Source organism: Mobula birostris, chromosome 4, assembly GCF_030028105.1.
Source record: "Mobula birostris isolate sMobBir1 chromosome 4, sMobBir1.hap1, whole genome shotgun sequence".
Taxonomy (NCBI): domain Eukaryota; kingdom Metazoa; phylum Chordata; class Chondrichthyes; order Myliobatiformes; family Myliobatidae; genus Mobula; species Mobula birostris.
This window is the reverse complement of record NC_092373.1, coordinates 61,800,238-61,817,081: the sequence shown is the minus strand read 5'-3', so window position 1 is coordinate 61,817,081 and position 16,844 is coordinate 61,800,238.

The following is a 16,844-nucleotide window of genomic DNA, read 5'->3' as shown; positions in this document are numbered from 1 at the left end:
ATATCACATTAACTGAGCTGGGCCTAACATATGGATGCAATTACAAGGAAGGTGCATCTTTGTTGTTACTTCCTTCAGGAATTAAGGAGTTAAGTCTTGTCACTGACACACTAACAAACTTCTACATATTTACTGTTGAAGGTATCTTGACAGGTTGCATAATGGTCTGGAATGGTAATTCAAATGCGTAGGAGCACAAGAAGTTGCAGAGAGTAATGAGCTCAGCCTAGTACATCATGGACACATCCCTCCCAACCACTACTGCAGGCGCTGCCTCAGGAAGTTAACGTGTATCATCAGAGATCCACACCAGTCTATATTTTTTTTGGCAACTACAATCAGGCTGACATTACAGAAGCCTGAAGTGCCACATCACTAGGTTCAGGAACAGATACTTCCTTTAACTATTCGGTTTTGAAACGACTGGCACAACTGTATAGTAACACAGCAATGACTTCAATCATTTTGCATTAAAATGTTCTTTTTTCTTCTAATTGTGTTCTTTCTTATAAAAATTGTATAATTTATGTTTTGCTTGTGAACCCTGCTTATACAATGACCATAATGCTGTTGCAAGTATGGTTTTCACTCCACCTGCACAGACATGTACTTGTGAACAGGACAATAAACTTGACTTTGACTTAAATCTTGAATGAAGCTGCATTTGCACTGGGATCCGACTTGTGTCTTTTGTTTGACTTGGAGGTATAAAGCCTCTGGTAAAACAAACTTAAAGAGATATTGGTTGAAGTGGTCAGAAAGTAAAGGAGTAATAGTTCTAACTGTAATGTACTTTTACTGCCCTAATGTATCTACATGTATATTGTATCTGTGTGAAATGGTCTCCTTTGTTTGTTGTAGTAAATTTCATTCTTTTAAGAATGATAGTAATTGATTCATCAGACGAATATCTAAAACATTGGTGATAATGGAAAAATATGTTAAAATTTAAGCTATTTAATATAAAAATTAGAAATGGATTTATCACATCAAGTGATTTCTTATTATGCTATGAATATTTTGTCAGTGCTCACAATGTTTTTCATTTAATAACTGAAAGTTGTTAATTTCTACATCAAATAACATCCTCTGAAATCTAGTTTTCAGCTTTGTCTGAATAGTTTCATAACTAATATAATTTGAAATGCAAGGTATACTTTAACATTTTGCAATAACATTTGCGAAATAATAACTGAAATGCAAATGGCCTTTCCCACCATTTTGAATCATCTTTTCATTTGTATGTATTGAATTTTCAGTTGGAAACATTTTGTATTTATATAAGAGTGCATTCATTTCTCTGATTTTGAATTAAGTTCTCTTTTGGAATTTTGGGACATAGTTCTAATGTTAAAAACAAAAATTAGATGTAGGGCATTTTGATAGAAAGCACTAGTCTATAATTTAAGTTTTTTTGCCAATAATCTAAACACTCATTGGTTGAATGCCCGGACAACAATCCAAACATGTGCTGTTGTAGATATGAAATTTAAATTCAGTTAATAATCCAGTCTTCAACAAAATAGTCATTATATAATTATGACCACAACCATCTACCTCACTAACGTCTTTCAGCTAGGAAAACTTCTATCATTTTACATCTCAGATGACCTCACCTGGTCCCTTAATATCTCCTCCTTGAACAAGGAGGCACAACATCCCCTCCACGTCCTATGGAGATTGAGGCAAGCGAGGGTCCCACCACCTCCCCCCCCCCATCTTAATTGAATGTTACAGGAGCACCATTGAGAGCACCCTGACAAGTTGCATCTCCGTCTGGTATGGGAACAGCTGATCATCAGACTGCAAATCCCTACTCAGGACTCTGAGGACTGTAAGGGTCTCCCTACCATCCATCGGAGATATTTATCGGGAGCACTGCATACGCAGGGCCCTTTGTATTATTTAGCAGCTTTGACTTTCTACCATCAGGCAGGAGACTCTGATGCAGAAAAACAAGAGTGGTCAGGATTGGAAACAGTTTCCTCCCTCAGGCCACTAGGCTTCTGAACTCCCTGCCACATCACATTCAAAGTGTCACCAGTTAATCCATTCTGTACCTTACAATATTTAATTTATGCACCTTACTTTGTTTATTAATGCATGATTCATCTGTAGATTTTAGCCTTCCATAAGTTATCGTCTGTTATGTTTACTACTGTGCTATGTTCACACCCTGGTTCGGAGAAACGTTGCCTCATTTGACAGTATACAAGTATGCAGATGACAATAAACTTGACTTGTCTTGGCCTGGCCACTTTAAGAGAAGTCACACAAAGACAACTTCTATTCAACAATACAAAACTTTGGATGTGAAATACTGGGGCTCTTTTTGGACCGCCAAAACAGGCAGTCCATGAAAATTGAGGACGAGTTGATTCCATTCCAGTTCTTTGCATTCTAGCAGAAAGAAGAAAGCCCTTAACTCCGAGTGGAGTCATTGGGGCGCTGTCATGACAGCATTTTTTTTTAGCAGGCTTTCTTATTTTTACGAGGCCGAGTTGCTGGCTTGACACTCAGCCCAGCACAGGTGAAAAGCAAACAAGGGAACCGGCTGGATTCAAACTCGGGAGCCTTTGCTCCAAAGTCTGGTGCTGATACCACAATGCCATCTGCTGGCAAACTCTTTGCATTCTAAGATGATCAACAAAGTCAAGGTAGGACCAATTAGAGATTTTGCAATTGGTGGAGCAGGATATGCTTGGTAGGACAATGGGTAGATGATACCCTCATTCTTTCTGCTGTTTGCAGAGTTCTTCTGTGTGTCCCTGACTCAAGTTTCTGGAATGTAACCTTAAATGCATCTACTCCATTTTCAGTGCTTGTGTTCTGGACATTCCCATAAAGCTGCAAAAAGGTACACTTTTTTAAAAAAGAGGAGGATTTGAGAATATCCTGTAGTCTTTTGCTCTCTTCATTTGACAATCTCTGGCTTGCCTGAGCCTGGAATAAGTTATCTGCTTCAGGAGTCTGCTGGGATGTGCCCTGTCCAATGGAGATGACTGAATGTAATTCGGGCCCCAGTGCTGGGATAGGACACAGATACTGGTTTGTATACCATACCAGTAGATCAATGACTTTTTGCAGAGATATTGGTGATAAGAGTCCCATGCCCTGAGTTGATTGATGCAAGCAATCCAAACCTTAGAAACATCTAAGATGGCTCACACAACCATTGGTATTTTGGGCTGGGTTAGGTGGTTTTGATTTTTAAACAATCACTTCCCCATTTTACCAAAAAGATGATGAGTTTCTTCAATGGAGTAGGCTTCCATGAAGAGATAACTCCCAAAGATAAGGGAAGTGGTCCTTGGTTACCAGTATGTTGTATAGACTTTTATTATATGGTCCTTATGTTGTACCACGACAGCAGGTTAGAAGAGGTGTTTTGTTTTACAAATGCTGTGTCTAAACCCAATCAGCTAACAACTCAGTAATGATGAGGAGCTTGTGTGCATACTACAAATGCATGCATCCATTAGTCTTGCGAGCCTATGGATCTGCACCTGGAAAGTCTTCACTCTCCAGGGTGCAGGCCTGGGCAAGGTTGTATGGAAGACAGGCTTACTCAGACTCCCCTCTCCATGACACTGATGTTGTCCAAAGGAAGGGCATTAGGACCCATACAGTTTGGCACCAGTGTCGTCGTAGAGCAGTATGTGATTAAGTGCCTTGCTCAAGGCCACAACACACTGGGGCTCGAACTCACGACCTTCAGATCGCTAGTCGAACGCCTTAACCACTTGGCCACGTGCCCACACATGGCACATGTGGGCAAATGCATGCACACATTCAACAAACGGCTGAGCGTAACACCCCTACACCACCCGCAGTTGGAATGTTGGCAGGAACTGGGAGCTGGAGGGTGATCCTCACCAGCAGCAGCAGGCTGAAGCATGGTTGACAATGGGAGCTGGAGAGTGGAATGGATTGGGGTGGGGTGAAGCCAGAATCTAGCTGAGAGCGTGGACAAAAAAGTGAGCAGCGGTATGGGGAATTGCAATGGATCCAGTGGAGAGTGGGAAAATCATAAGGTAGAGGTTAAAACTCAGAACTCAGTGTGGGGGACAGAGAGAAGTCAAGGTGAGAGAGGGTATGGGAAAGGTGCATGGTGTGGGAGTCAGTGACTACTAGTATTTGTGCCTGAGCCCATATGTGTGTGTCACTCCATGAGGGACCTTGTCAAACATCTTACTGAAATCCACGCCGACAGCTTTCATCAATCACTTTCATCCCCTCCTTGAAAAACTCAATCAGGCTAATAAGACTCAACTTGCCCCACACAAAGCCATGCTGACTGTCCCTAATTAGGCCATGATTTTCCAGTTGCTCATAAAACCTATCCCGAGGAGTCCTCTCCAGTAACTGCCCTACCACTGACATGAGACTTACCAGTTTATAGTCTCCAGGATTTTCTTTATTTCCCTTCTTGAATAATAAAACAACACTGGCTACTCACCAGTCCTGAGGCTAGAGAGGACACAAAGATATTGGACAAGGTGCCACTAATCTCACCTCTTGCCTCTCAATCATCTGGGGTAGATCCCATCAGGCTGTGGCCGTGGGGGGCTTATCCACCTTAAATGTAATATAGAAGTCCCCAAACAAGGTTCTTCATTGTCTCAAAATGCCCCAGCAAATTAGCAAGGTCCATACTGATCTCCCCATCTTCCATGTCGTTCTCCTTTGTAAATACTGATGCAAAGTATTAATTAAGGATGTCATCCACTTCCTCTGCCTCCAAGTACATGTTGCAACCTTTATCCTTGAGTGGTCCTACCCGCTCCCTAGTTATCATCTTGTTCTTGGTACGTATATAGAATACCTTGAGATCGTCTTTAATTCTACTTGCTAAGGACTTCTCACTGCCCCTGCTGGCATTCCTAATTCTCTTTTTAAGTTCTCTTCTGGCTTCTTTATAATCCTCAAGGGGTCTGTTTGATCTTAGCTCCCCGAACGTTACCAACTCTTTTGATATCCAAGGTTCCCTGATCTTGATATTCTTGTTTTAAATGTAAATATATCAAAAAGATTTTGATAGCTGCTGTACACAGAACAGAACCCAAAGACTATCAGTTTATTTAAAATAATTTAATTTGACAGCATCAAGAAGCCTCTTAGCCTTTCATCATACTGTTACTCGCTATATTTCCTCTGTTAAGCTTTTACTCTTCTGTAAAATGTTGTGCTAACAGAAGCAGAAAAGAATAGAAATACTCAAAATGTTGGGTAATATCTTTGGAAAGAGAAACAGTTAACACTTCAATTCACAAACTCTCATTAGAACTGCAAAACGTGAAGGTAAAATGTGTCCAGAAAAGCAGGAAGAACAGAAAACAATAAAAAGAAAATTCTGAGATATTATGATCACAGTGTCATGTCATGCTTGAAACTCATTGAGATGGGAAACATAGATGGTGCCACAGTAACGTAGGATTTAGCACAATGCTATTGCAGCTGGGGGCATCCAGGAGTTCGGGTTGCACAGTAGCGTAGTGGTTAGCACATCGCTTTCCAGTACCAGCAACCTGGGTTCAGTTCCTGCCGGTGCCTGTAAGGTGTTTGTACGTTCTCCCCGAGACCGTGTGGGTTTCCTCCGGGTGCTCCAGTTTCCTACCACAGTCCAAACACGTACCGGTTCGTAGATTAATCAGTCATTGGAAGTTGTCCTGTGATTAGGCTAGGGTTAAATAGGTAGGCTGAAGGGAGGGGAGGTTCATTGCGCCCAAAGGGCCTGTTCTGTTCTGTAAATAAACTAACTAAATAAACTGAAACTTAATAAATAAATCTGTCAAATCTAGCCTCTCTTTGTTTAATACCATATAAAACAATACACCCTTTGTTGTGCAACACACATAAAAATACTGGAGGATATCAGCAGGCCAGGTAGCATCTATGGAAAAGAGTAAACAGTCGATGTTTCAGGCCAAGACCCTCTGTCATGTTCACGGCCTTTGCTGTGGTCGGCTTATCAGAAATCAAAACAATGTTCCCAAATATACCAGCTTTAGTAAGATGTGTGTGTGCAGTGGAACTGCAATAATATCAGTTACACTACACCAGAATTTAATCAAGAGCATGACTATTGTTTCCTTTTATTTAAGTGTCCAACTTGTGCAGTAATTAAGCAAATGGAAACTATCTCCTTTGCCAAGGATGTATATTTCCTTTAGAAGTTCATCATACTGTAAGAAATACACAACCTTTGAAGAGTTTACAATTGAAGGTTTCACAATTGTTTTGGCTGAAACTGGGTTTCCAGTCAAATAGCAGAAAGCTAAGTGAGTTCCTGGTCAGATCACATTGCAGAAAAAGATTCCGATACCATTTTTAAAAAGGCATTATTCCATTACCTTATGAAACTAAATACAAATTCAGCTTTGAGTTTTGGCTGTAATTTTAGGAAATGTAGTAACTTCATAATTCAGTAACCTCAACGGGAAACTGAACTTACTGGGAAAACTAATCAAAGTCAGGCTGTCCCGAATCTTCAAGACTTTTATTACTTAGCACAACTTCTCCAAAGTGGGATTACAAGACTTAAGTTTGATCGACTACATATGCCAATAGTTTGTGTTCATAAAAAGAGTAATGTAGTCATTTGCTAATTGCAGTAATCTTTCAGGAAAGAGCTTTTAAGAAAGGACAGTTTAGCAGATCAAAAATGTGACATATTGCAATTTTTGTTCCCAGTCATTGCATATAATTGCATACAATGAATTTACATAAGGCCAGGGAGGAGGTGGATAAGTTAGAAGCTTTTTGTCAGGAAATGTAGAGGAGGCTTGACCCAAAAGGAGAGCAGCGGAAACGATTCAGCAATGAATGAGAACTTTAATAATAGACTGCCAAAATAACAAGCCATGAGAGGCCACAAAACAAGAGAGAGCAGATACCAAACATCCCAGGCAACCAGGTACTGTAGCTGAAGGCAAGGAGTAACTGGCAGGGGCTACAAACACAAAATGCTGGAGGAACTCTTCCCTTCATCAGTGAAGAGTCTCAGCCCAAAATATTGAATGTCTACTCTTCTCCATAGATGCTACCTAGCCTGCTGAGTTCCTCCAGCATCTTGTGTATGTTGCTTTGGATTTCCAGCATCTGCAGATTCTCTCGTGTTTGTGATTTACTGGTTGAGGCTGGCTGGTTCGTTGGGCGAACAAGGACTGTGGTTGAGAGCTGGGTTTAAATAGCCTGCAGGTGATGAGTTAGAAATGAGTGGCAGGTGACTCCTGTTAGCTGGGTGGAGACTGAGAGGTGCCAGCCTGTACAGCCCTGACACTTTTTTACTTTTAGATAGTTTCAGCAAGTAATAAGTCTGTATTAAGTTAGGTTAGTCATGGAACTGCCCAAAGAATTTTAGATATTGCAATAACCCTTCTCCACTAGTACTGTTAATTCCACCCATTTAGTCTGCCAGTCTAGATGAAAGGTCCTGACACAAAATACTAATTGTACATATCCCTCCATAGATGATGCCTAACCCACTGAGTTTCTCCAGGTTGTTATGTGTTGTTCCAGATCCTAGCATGTGCTTTCTCTTGTGTCTTCTTGTCTGTTGGGTCCTGATGAAGGGTCTTGGCCCAAAACATCACTCTTTACTCTTTTCCATAGATGCTGCCTGGCCTGCTGAGTTCTTTGAGCACTTTGTGTGTGTGTGTGTTGTTTAGATTTCCAGCATCTGCAGAATTTCCCTTGTTCAAGGTTACCAGTTGGTCAGCATATGTATACAACTGGTCAATTCTGTATAAAAATGGCATTCCTCTGTTGAAACTTCAGAACATGCAGGGGGCCTGTGCACAAGTAAATAAAGTGTGATTGAGGAATGAGAGTGAGTATTCAGAGTCCAGTAATTCGGTGATGATACCAACGCAAGCTCCCCTAGTACCAGAAAGTTGAGCTACAGAGCCTTGGCCTAATAACTTCCACATAACAACGAGGAAAAATTACACCAAAATATTTATGAAGCCTATATCTGGGAGGAGTGATCTGATGGAATATACATGACAGGCCTGAGTGAAAGTCCTTCCCTAACAGAAGAGTTTTCACTCCACCCACCATTACAAAAACTATCAAAATTCTTAAACATTGAAACAATTGACCCAAATGTGCCCTTTCCTGGCCTGTTTTGATTATGGAGTTGCTTCCTGCACTGGATCCAAAAATGGAACATAATACTTGTGCTGCTAATATCATTAGTGAACTTCTGCCAGAACCGATGAGCATGTAGGATTCTTTTCAATGCTTACACTCTTCCAGTTCCATGCTGTCCTCCACTGAACAATACTTTCTAAAACAGCGCACAAACTTTCAATGCCCCAAATTATTCTTGCAACATCCAAGTCCTCCAAGTTACAGTATATACTCATTTAGGCCCACTAAATAGTTAACTCCAAAACTTGCAATGGAGAGCTCCATCTCGTCTGCTGAAGCACATTGTAAACATTCTATACAGAAGTGAAAGACTTCTCTTTCTAAACACTGGACATTACAGTGGGCTTAAATTTCAGATTTGGCAATATTTCTTTCTCTTTCTCCTCCCCCTCCTCTGTCATCATTCATTTTGCACATTTATTCCAATGATTAATTGACGAGCCTTCACCATCTTTTCTCAGTTGGTAGCATCATTGCTTTTTATGCCATTGAATCAAACTTGGGCTTCACCCTATCACAGGTGTTGTCTTTGTTTTCTCTACTCCTCCTGAATCTTAACAACTTAGAGCCTAGTTCTGATGAGAAGTTAATAATCTGATACATTAAATCATTTTATCTTTGAGCAGATGCTACCTGGCCTCTGAGAATTTACAATATTTTCTGTTCTTAATTGCTGGTATTTTTTGCTCCTCCACTAGCTCAGGAAATGTATCAGCATATTTTGACGCCACTTAGACACAAACGCAGATTCAAACTTAAGTGATAGCAGTGATTTATTCTGCATCAGAGTCGAGGAAAGTACAATATTGGAGCATTATAAGGAACAAAGCAGATATAAATTTTAAACAGCGAAAAGTGAGAAAAAAAACGGAAGTCTACAAAATTCCAGGAATCCTGGATTACCAGTCAATTCAATTGCCTGGTATAGAATGTTCATAAGTGAAATGGAAACCTTTACGACTGAAGGGAAGTTCAAAATGAAAGGAAGATTTTGTGTCATAGCTACATGACGCTATTGCACAACTGGATGTCTGTGTACTGTACTGAATAAGGAAGTATTGGATCTTAGAAAATGTACACTGCAGATTCATCAGAATGCTATTAAGCCTCCAAAGATTCCACAAAGAGGAAAAGTTAAATAAATCAGGCTTCTATTGCAAAAAAAATACTAGGAGATTTTTAGAATTTTGATTGTTAAGATGGATTGACAAATTATTTTCTTATGGCGAAACAGTGCACAGCAATGGAATATAACATTAAAGCTGGAGCCACTCGATAGCAGTCATAATACATTGCTTAATGCATAAGATAACAGAAATGTGGGAAACTCTTTTAAGAAAAACACATTCCGAGATTGTGTTTTCTTTTAGCTAAGTAAACATTACAAGGAACCTGGAATCAGGCTAGGTAATTGGAAGTAGGTCACCAAATTCTAGAAGATTGACCAGGTTTAAAGAGCTGAATACTCCAGTTTTTATGTTCCTAATAAAACTAACAAAAAGCTAGACATTGTGAGGGTGATAGTTCTCTACATTTTACAGTCAGTTACATCATTAAAAAAAATCAATTTCACATTAGAAACTACACATAAGCCCATGCAAGCAATATTAATGCCAAAGTGGTAGTGTCCTAAAATTTACTGGAAGGCAGAGCTCCTGGGGAAAAGCAAAAATGTATGCTCTTACAACCATCTGATTCATTATTTATGGTATAAAGCAATAAAAGGGATAACTACACCATTGTTGTTGCTGGCTTCCATTCATCAGCTAGTAACGACGGGTTTGCTACTGTTCGACTGACCAAAGGCACATTTCACATGTGTTTGCGAATGCAGGAAATATTAGCCTTTGAGGTCCTTCCACAATGGATACGTTGTTAGATTTGCAGGCACTTCCACAATGGATACAGTTGTCCATAATATTAGGGTCTATGTGTTAGAAGTCTGTTTCCTTCAGTCACATTTCTGATATATTCAGTATCCTGACTAACCATTCCTTGTCATGATGCCAGACTCTTCATGAGAAGGAGGCCATCTCCTGCCAGGGCTGTCCAGGAGTTGATTTCATTTTGAAAGTCAGCATTTCCTGCTGAATGAATATTTGAAGAGTAGTTTTGGGCTTTTCTTTTCTCCCCAGCTGCACTTTGCTCAAACAAGCTGTCCTTTGGCAAGAGTTTATTTTCTATCCATAGTGATGGCCTTGATAATCCAGTGAAGTTGCCAGATTTTCTTTGATGATGCCCTCTACTTTAGTAATTCTATCTTGAAGTCAAACTTATTCCATAAGAAGCTGTCAGAATTTCTTGTAATTTTGCATGTCTCACTGCAGCATGCAAGGATGCTGAGAACAAAGGTTTTGCATTATAGCAATCATCGATTTGTTGCAGACTCAATCATTATGGGCTGGGTTCCAGGCTGGGTATACGGTAACACTAGATCTGGCAGTAAAAGTACGGTAAAATGCAAAAACTTAGATTATGTTGTCCAAGATGCCGTGCTCCTTTGAAGCTCTTTGAAAGCAAATTCTGCTGTCTGTCCCTCCATTCAAAATGCAGTGACGGCACTCAACCATTCTGTGTTCCTACCAATTCAGACAAGCCAGGAAATAACACACAAAAGCTTATTTTCTTTGTGCTGTATTGTTCTTTTATCTCTCACGTCCCACGAGGATCTGCCTTTGATCACCCCCCTCTCTATTTGTCACCCTCATGCAACCTCAGCAGAATCGCCAAAAATCACAGATTCTATTTGAAGAGGGGCAGCACTACCTCACAAGCACATCTCTCAACCCCGCTATGATATCTAATTTACCATAAACCGTAAGACATAAGAACAGAATTATGCTGATTGAGTTTGCTCCACTATTCAATCATGGCTGGTCATTCTTAACTCTCCTCAACCGCACTCCCCAGCCTTCTTCCCATAACTTTGATGCCGTTGTAGTGGTGTGCTACACACAGCGCTAGAATAACCACACGGAGTCGGTGAGTTGGATTGGCAATGAAAGAGATTTATTCAAACTTTGCGGCCTGCTTTAAAGCCTCCCCGTTCCCGCCCTCCCTGGGGAATGCATATTCCCAGACCCTTTCTGCGCGCGGGATTTTCCCCCTGCTGGTGAAGATGGCCTGGCGCCCTTTTTGGGGCCGGCCCTCTGCCTGCGCGCGCTATTGTGAGCCGTTCGAGTGCGCTAGAAAGTGGGTCGCCACATAACCCCCCACCCCCAGAACCGGCGATACCTCCCCCAATGTCCACAGTCTGGATCGGCCTCTGTTTGGGAGGTCTGCCCCTGCGCCATGGTGCCTGAGCCTGGACCGGCTGCACCAAGTCCACATGGGTCGGTTTGAGTCGGTCCACCGTGAAAACCTCCTCTCTCCCCCCAATGTCCAGCACGAACATGGACCCATTGTTCCTGATCACCTTAAACGGTCCCTCGTAGGGCCACTGTAGCGGTGCCCGGTGTCCGCCCCATCATACAAAGAGAAACTTACAGTTCTGCAGGTCTTTGGGTACGCAGGTCGGGCTCTGTCCGTGCTGTGAAGTGGGGATGGGGGCCAGGTTACTGTCCAGGACTGCTGTGGGTTCTTCCTCTTGCCCCCTTGGGGCTGGTATGAACTCTCCTGGGACCACCGGGGTGCGCCGTACACCAACTCGGCCGACGAGGTGTGCAGATCCTCCTTGGGCGCCGTGCAGATTCTGAGCAGGACCCAGGGAAGCTCATCCACCCAGTGAGGCCCCTCCAGGCGGGCCATGAGGGCCGACTTCAGGTGACGGTGGAAACGCTCCACTAGTCCGTTCGACTGTGGGTGGTAGGCAGTTGTGTGGTGTAGCTGTGATCCTAAAAGGTTGGCCATACCTGACCACAGGCTGGAGGTGAACTGGGCACCCCTGTCGGAGGTAATGTGGGCCGGTACCCCGAAGCGGTCTACCCAGGTTGCGATCAGTGCTCGGGCGCAGGATTCGGAGGTGATGTCGGTGAGCGGGACTGCCTCTGGCCATCTGGTGAACCGGTCTATCATAGTTAGGAGGTACCGCACTCCTCGTAACACTGACAGGGGCCCCACGATATGCACATGGATGTGGTCGAACCTCCGGCGGGTGGGTTCGAACTGCTGCGGCGGCGCCTTGGTGTGCCGCTGCACCTTGGCTGTTTGGCACTGCATGCACGTTTTGGCCCATTCACTGACCTGTTTACACAGTCCATGCCACATGAACCTGTTGGAGACCAGCCGGACGGTTGTCCTGATGGAGGGGTGCACTGAGTTGTGAATGGACTTGAAAACCCGCCAGCACCAGGCTGCTGGGACGACGGGGCAGGGTTGGCCGGTAGTTACGTCACATAGTAGGGTCCTCTCACCTGGGCCTACGGGGAGGTCTTGGAGCTGCAAACCGGAAACCACAGTCCTGTAACTGGGGATCTCAGCGTCTGTCTGCTGTGCCTCTGCCAGCGCTGCATAGTCCACCCCCGGGACAGGGCCTGTATGGTCGGTCTGGATAGTGCGTCCGCCATGACGTTGTCCTTTCCAGAGACATGCCGGATGTCCGTCGTGTACTTGGAGATGTAGGACAGATGTCGCTGCTGGAGGGACGACCAGGGTCGGACACCTTCATGAACGCAAAGGTAAGCGGTTTGTGGTCTGTGAACACGGTGAAGGGCCTACCTTCTAAGAAGTACCTGAAATGCCGGATTGCCAGGTATAGTGCCAATAGCTCCCGGTCGAAAGCACTGTGTTTGAGTTCAGGTGGTTGTAGGTGTTTGCTGAAGAATGCCGGGTTGCCAGCAACTCTTGATGAGTTGTTTCAGCACTCCACCGACTGCCATGTTGGATGCGTCCACCGTGAGGGCATAGGAACGTCCGTTCTGGGGGGCACTAGCATCGCGGCGTTTGCCAAGGCTTCTTTGGTTTTAACGAAAGCGGTTGCGGCCTCTTCGTCCCAGGTAATGTCCTTGCCCTTACCCGACATTAGAGTGAACAGGAGGTGCATGGTTCAGGCTGCTGAGGGGAGGAAACGGTGGTAGAAATTCACCATACCCACGAATTCCTGCAGGCCTTTGATTGTGTTGGGTCGGGGGAAGTTGCGGACTGCGTCTACCTTGGCGGGCAGCGGGGTTGCCCCGACTTTAGTAATCCTGTGGCCCGGGAAGTCGATGGTATCGAGTCCGAACTGGCATTTGGCTGGGTTGATTGTAAGGCCGAATTCGCTCAGGCGGGAGTAGAGCTGGCGGAGTTGGGACAGATGCTCCTGCCGACTAATGCTGGCTATGAGGATGTCGTCCAAACAGATGAATGCAAAGTCCAGGTCGCGTCCCACTGCGTCCATTAGCCGCTGGAAAGTCTGTGTGGCATTCTTTAGACCAAGCGGCATTCGGAGGAATTTGAAAAGTGCGAACGGGGTGATAAGTGCTGTTTTGGCAATGTCGTCCGGATGTACCGGGATTTGATGGTATCCCCGGACGAGGTCTACCTTGGAAAAGATCCTTGCGCCATGTAGGTTTGCTGCGAAGTCTTGAATGTGCGGCACAGGGTAGCGGTCTGGAGTTGTAGCCTCGTTCAGTCTGCGGTAGTCACCGCATGGTCTTCAGCCCCCCGTTGCCTTGGGCACCACGTGAAGGGGGGAGGCCCATGGGCTGTCGGACCGTCGTATGATCCCCAATTCCTCCATCTTCTTGAATTCCTCTTTCGCCAGTCAGAGCTTGTCTGGGCACTTCAAGCACGGGCGTGGAGGGATGGTCCCTGGGTCGGGATGTGGTGCTGTACTCCGTGTCTGGGCATGGCTGCCGTGAACTGCGGTGTCAGTACTGATGGGAAATCCGCCAGGACCCTGGTGAATTCGTCGTCGGACAGTGTGATGGAGTCTAGGTGTGGGGCTGGCAACTGTGCTTCACCCAGGGAGAACATTTGAAAAGTCTTGGCGTGGACTAATCGCTTCCCTTGCAGGTCGACCAGCAGGCTGTGGGCTCGTAGAAAATCCGCCCCCAGGAGTGGTTGGGCCACGGCGGCCAGTGTGAAGTCCCACGTGAACCGGCTGGAGCAGAACTGTAGCCGCACCGTGTGGGTGTCGTAGGTTCGTATTATGCTGCCATTTGCGGCCCTCAGGGTGGGTCCCGGTTCTCTGTTGCGGGTATCATAACTTGTTGGAGGTAAGACGCTGATCTCCGCTCCGGTGTCGACCAAAAAGCGGCGTCCCGACTGCTTGTCCCAGATGTATAGGAGGCTGCCCTGATGGCCAGCCGCCGTAGCCATCAGCGGCGGTTGGCCCTGGCATTTCCCAGGAATTTGCAGGGTGGTCTGCAGCGGCGGGCCTCTGTGCCCCACCGCTGGTGGTAGAAGCACCATTGTTCGTTGGGCTCCTCACTTCTGTCGCCGGGTTTTGTAGGCTCTGCTGCTGGGCCTGGTCTGGTCTGTTGTTGGGCACGCGGCTTGGTGATCTGTGCGACGGATGCCCCTCTCTCTTTCCTGGCATTCCACAGCACATCTGCTCAGGCCGCCACCTCCCGGGGGTTGCTGAAATCTGCGTCGGACAGCAGCAGGCATATGTCTTCAGGCAGTTGCTCTAGGAACGCCTGCCTAAACATGAGGCAGGGTTTGTGTCCTTCAGACAGGGCCAGTATTTCGTTCATTAATGCTGACGGCGGCCTGTCTCCCAAACCGTCCAGGTGCATTAAGCGGCGTGCTCGTTCGCGCCGTGAGAGTCCGAAAGTCCTTATGAGCAGGGCTTTGAATGCTGTGTATTTGCCGTCCTCCGGGGGCGACTGTATAAACTCCTCAACTTGTGCAGCTGTCTCCTGGTCGAGTGAGCTCAGCACGTAGTAGTAGCGAGTGGAATCCGAGGTTATCTGCCGAATGTGGAATTGAGCTTCTGCTTGTTCGAACCATAAATGGGGTCGCAGCGTCCAGAAGCTTGGCAGTTTTAACGAAACTGCGTGAACAGATGCGGCGTCGGTCATCTCTGGTCCAAATATCGTTTGGGCCGTCGGGGTCACCAATTGTAGTGGTGTGCTACACACAGCGCTAGAATAACCACACGTAGTCGGTGAGTTAGAGTTGCGTTGAAAGAGATTTATTCAAACTTCGCGGCCTGCTTTAAAGCCTTCCCGCCCTGGGGCGGGACTGCTGTGGGGAATGCATATTCCCAGAACCTTTCCGCGCGCAGGATTTTCCCCCTGCTGGTGAAGATGGTCTGGCGCCCTTTTTGGGGCCGGCCCTCTGCCTGCACACGCTGTTGTGAGCCGGTTCGTGGGTGCCAGAAAGTGGGTTGCCACACCGTGTCCAATCAAGAGCCTTATCAAGCTCTGCCTTAAGTACTCTGCTTTAATTTGTCACTCTGTTCTCTGACATCTTGAACAGGTTGAGGGAACATTTTCTCCAACTACATTGTAAGGAGATTGAAATCATGGTCTCTTGTCCTGACACAAGCTTCCATTCTCCAGCCACGGATCCCTTCTTTCTTCCTGGCTGGGGCTGAGTTAGAGGCTCTGGAACCATTGAACTACTTGATCCAGAAATTAACTTACTTTGTATGCTCGCCTATTTCTAGTCCCTAACATTGTCAATCTCCACCTCATTTCAGCACTGGAATGGTGATAATGGAGTGGGGGGGGGCAAAGATATGGTGGACAAAGTCAATAAGTATTTTGCAGCAGTCTTCACTATGGAAAGTACCAGCAGTATGCCACAAACTCAAGGGTGCCAGCGGGGCAGAAGTGAGTATAGTCACTATTACAAAGGAGACCTTTTAGGAGGCTGAAAGGTCTGTAGGTAGATAAGTCACCTGGACCAGATGGACTACGCCCCTTCTGGGAGGGAGCTGGAGAGATTGTGGAGGAATCAGTACTGATCTTTCAAAAAACACTAGATTATGGAATGGTCCCAGAAAAATAGAAAACTGTAAATGTCACTTAACATTTTAAGAAGGGAGGGAGGCAAAAGACAGGAAATTACAGGCCAGTTAACCTGATCTCAGTGGCTGGAAGGATGTTGGAGTCCATTCTTAAGGATGTGGTTTCAGGGTACAGAGGCACATGATAAAATAGGCTGAAGTCAGTGTGGTTTCCTTAAGAGAAAATCTTGGAATTGGAATTCGTTGAGCGAATTGTTATGTTTTATAACTCCAAAACAAAACTAATAGGAAAAAACATAGAGCCAGAATATTTGTGTACTTAGTTTCATTTTTACTTTAAACAAGGTGCACACTTATGACATACTGGCGAGATGATGTTTGCCATTCACATATATTTATATATAATCTATAATGAATTATGTAAACAACAAAGAATGATTAATCAAACAATATATTTACAATATTACTCAAATATTACTGAAATATTAAATACAGAACACTCCTCTCTGTTTAGCTATAAGCTCCAACTGAATATAGGATGCATCTCAAATATATATATATATATATATATATACAGTGTACTACAGCAGGGGTCCTCAACCTTTTTCGCACTGCGGACCGGTTTAATATTCACAATATTCTTGCAGACCGGCCGTTCTGGTGGGGGGGGGGGGGGGGGGGGTAGGGTTGCCAACGGACAAGAGTAGCAGTCAAATACGTTGGGTTTACCCCGAGAAAGACTACAATGACCATGAAGCCTTGCACGGGCACCAGTGCGCATACGTATACGTGCCGATTTTTTCCCTACAAATCGTTTTTGGCGATTCTGTCCGGGGGGGGGGGCAGTGTTAAT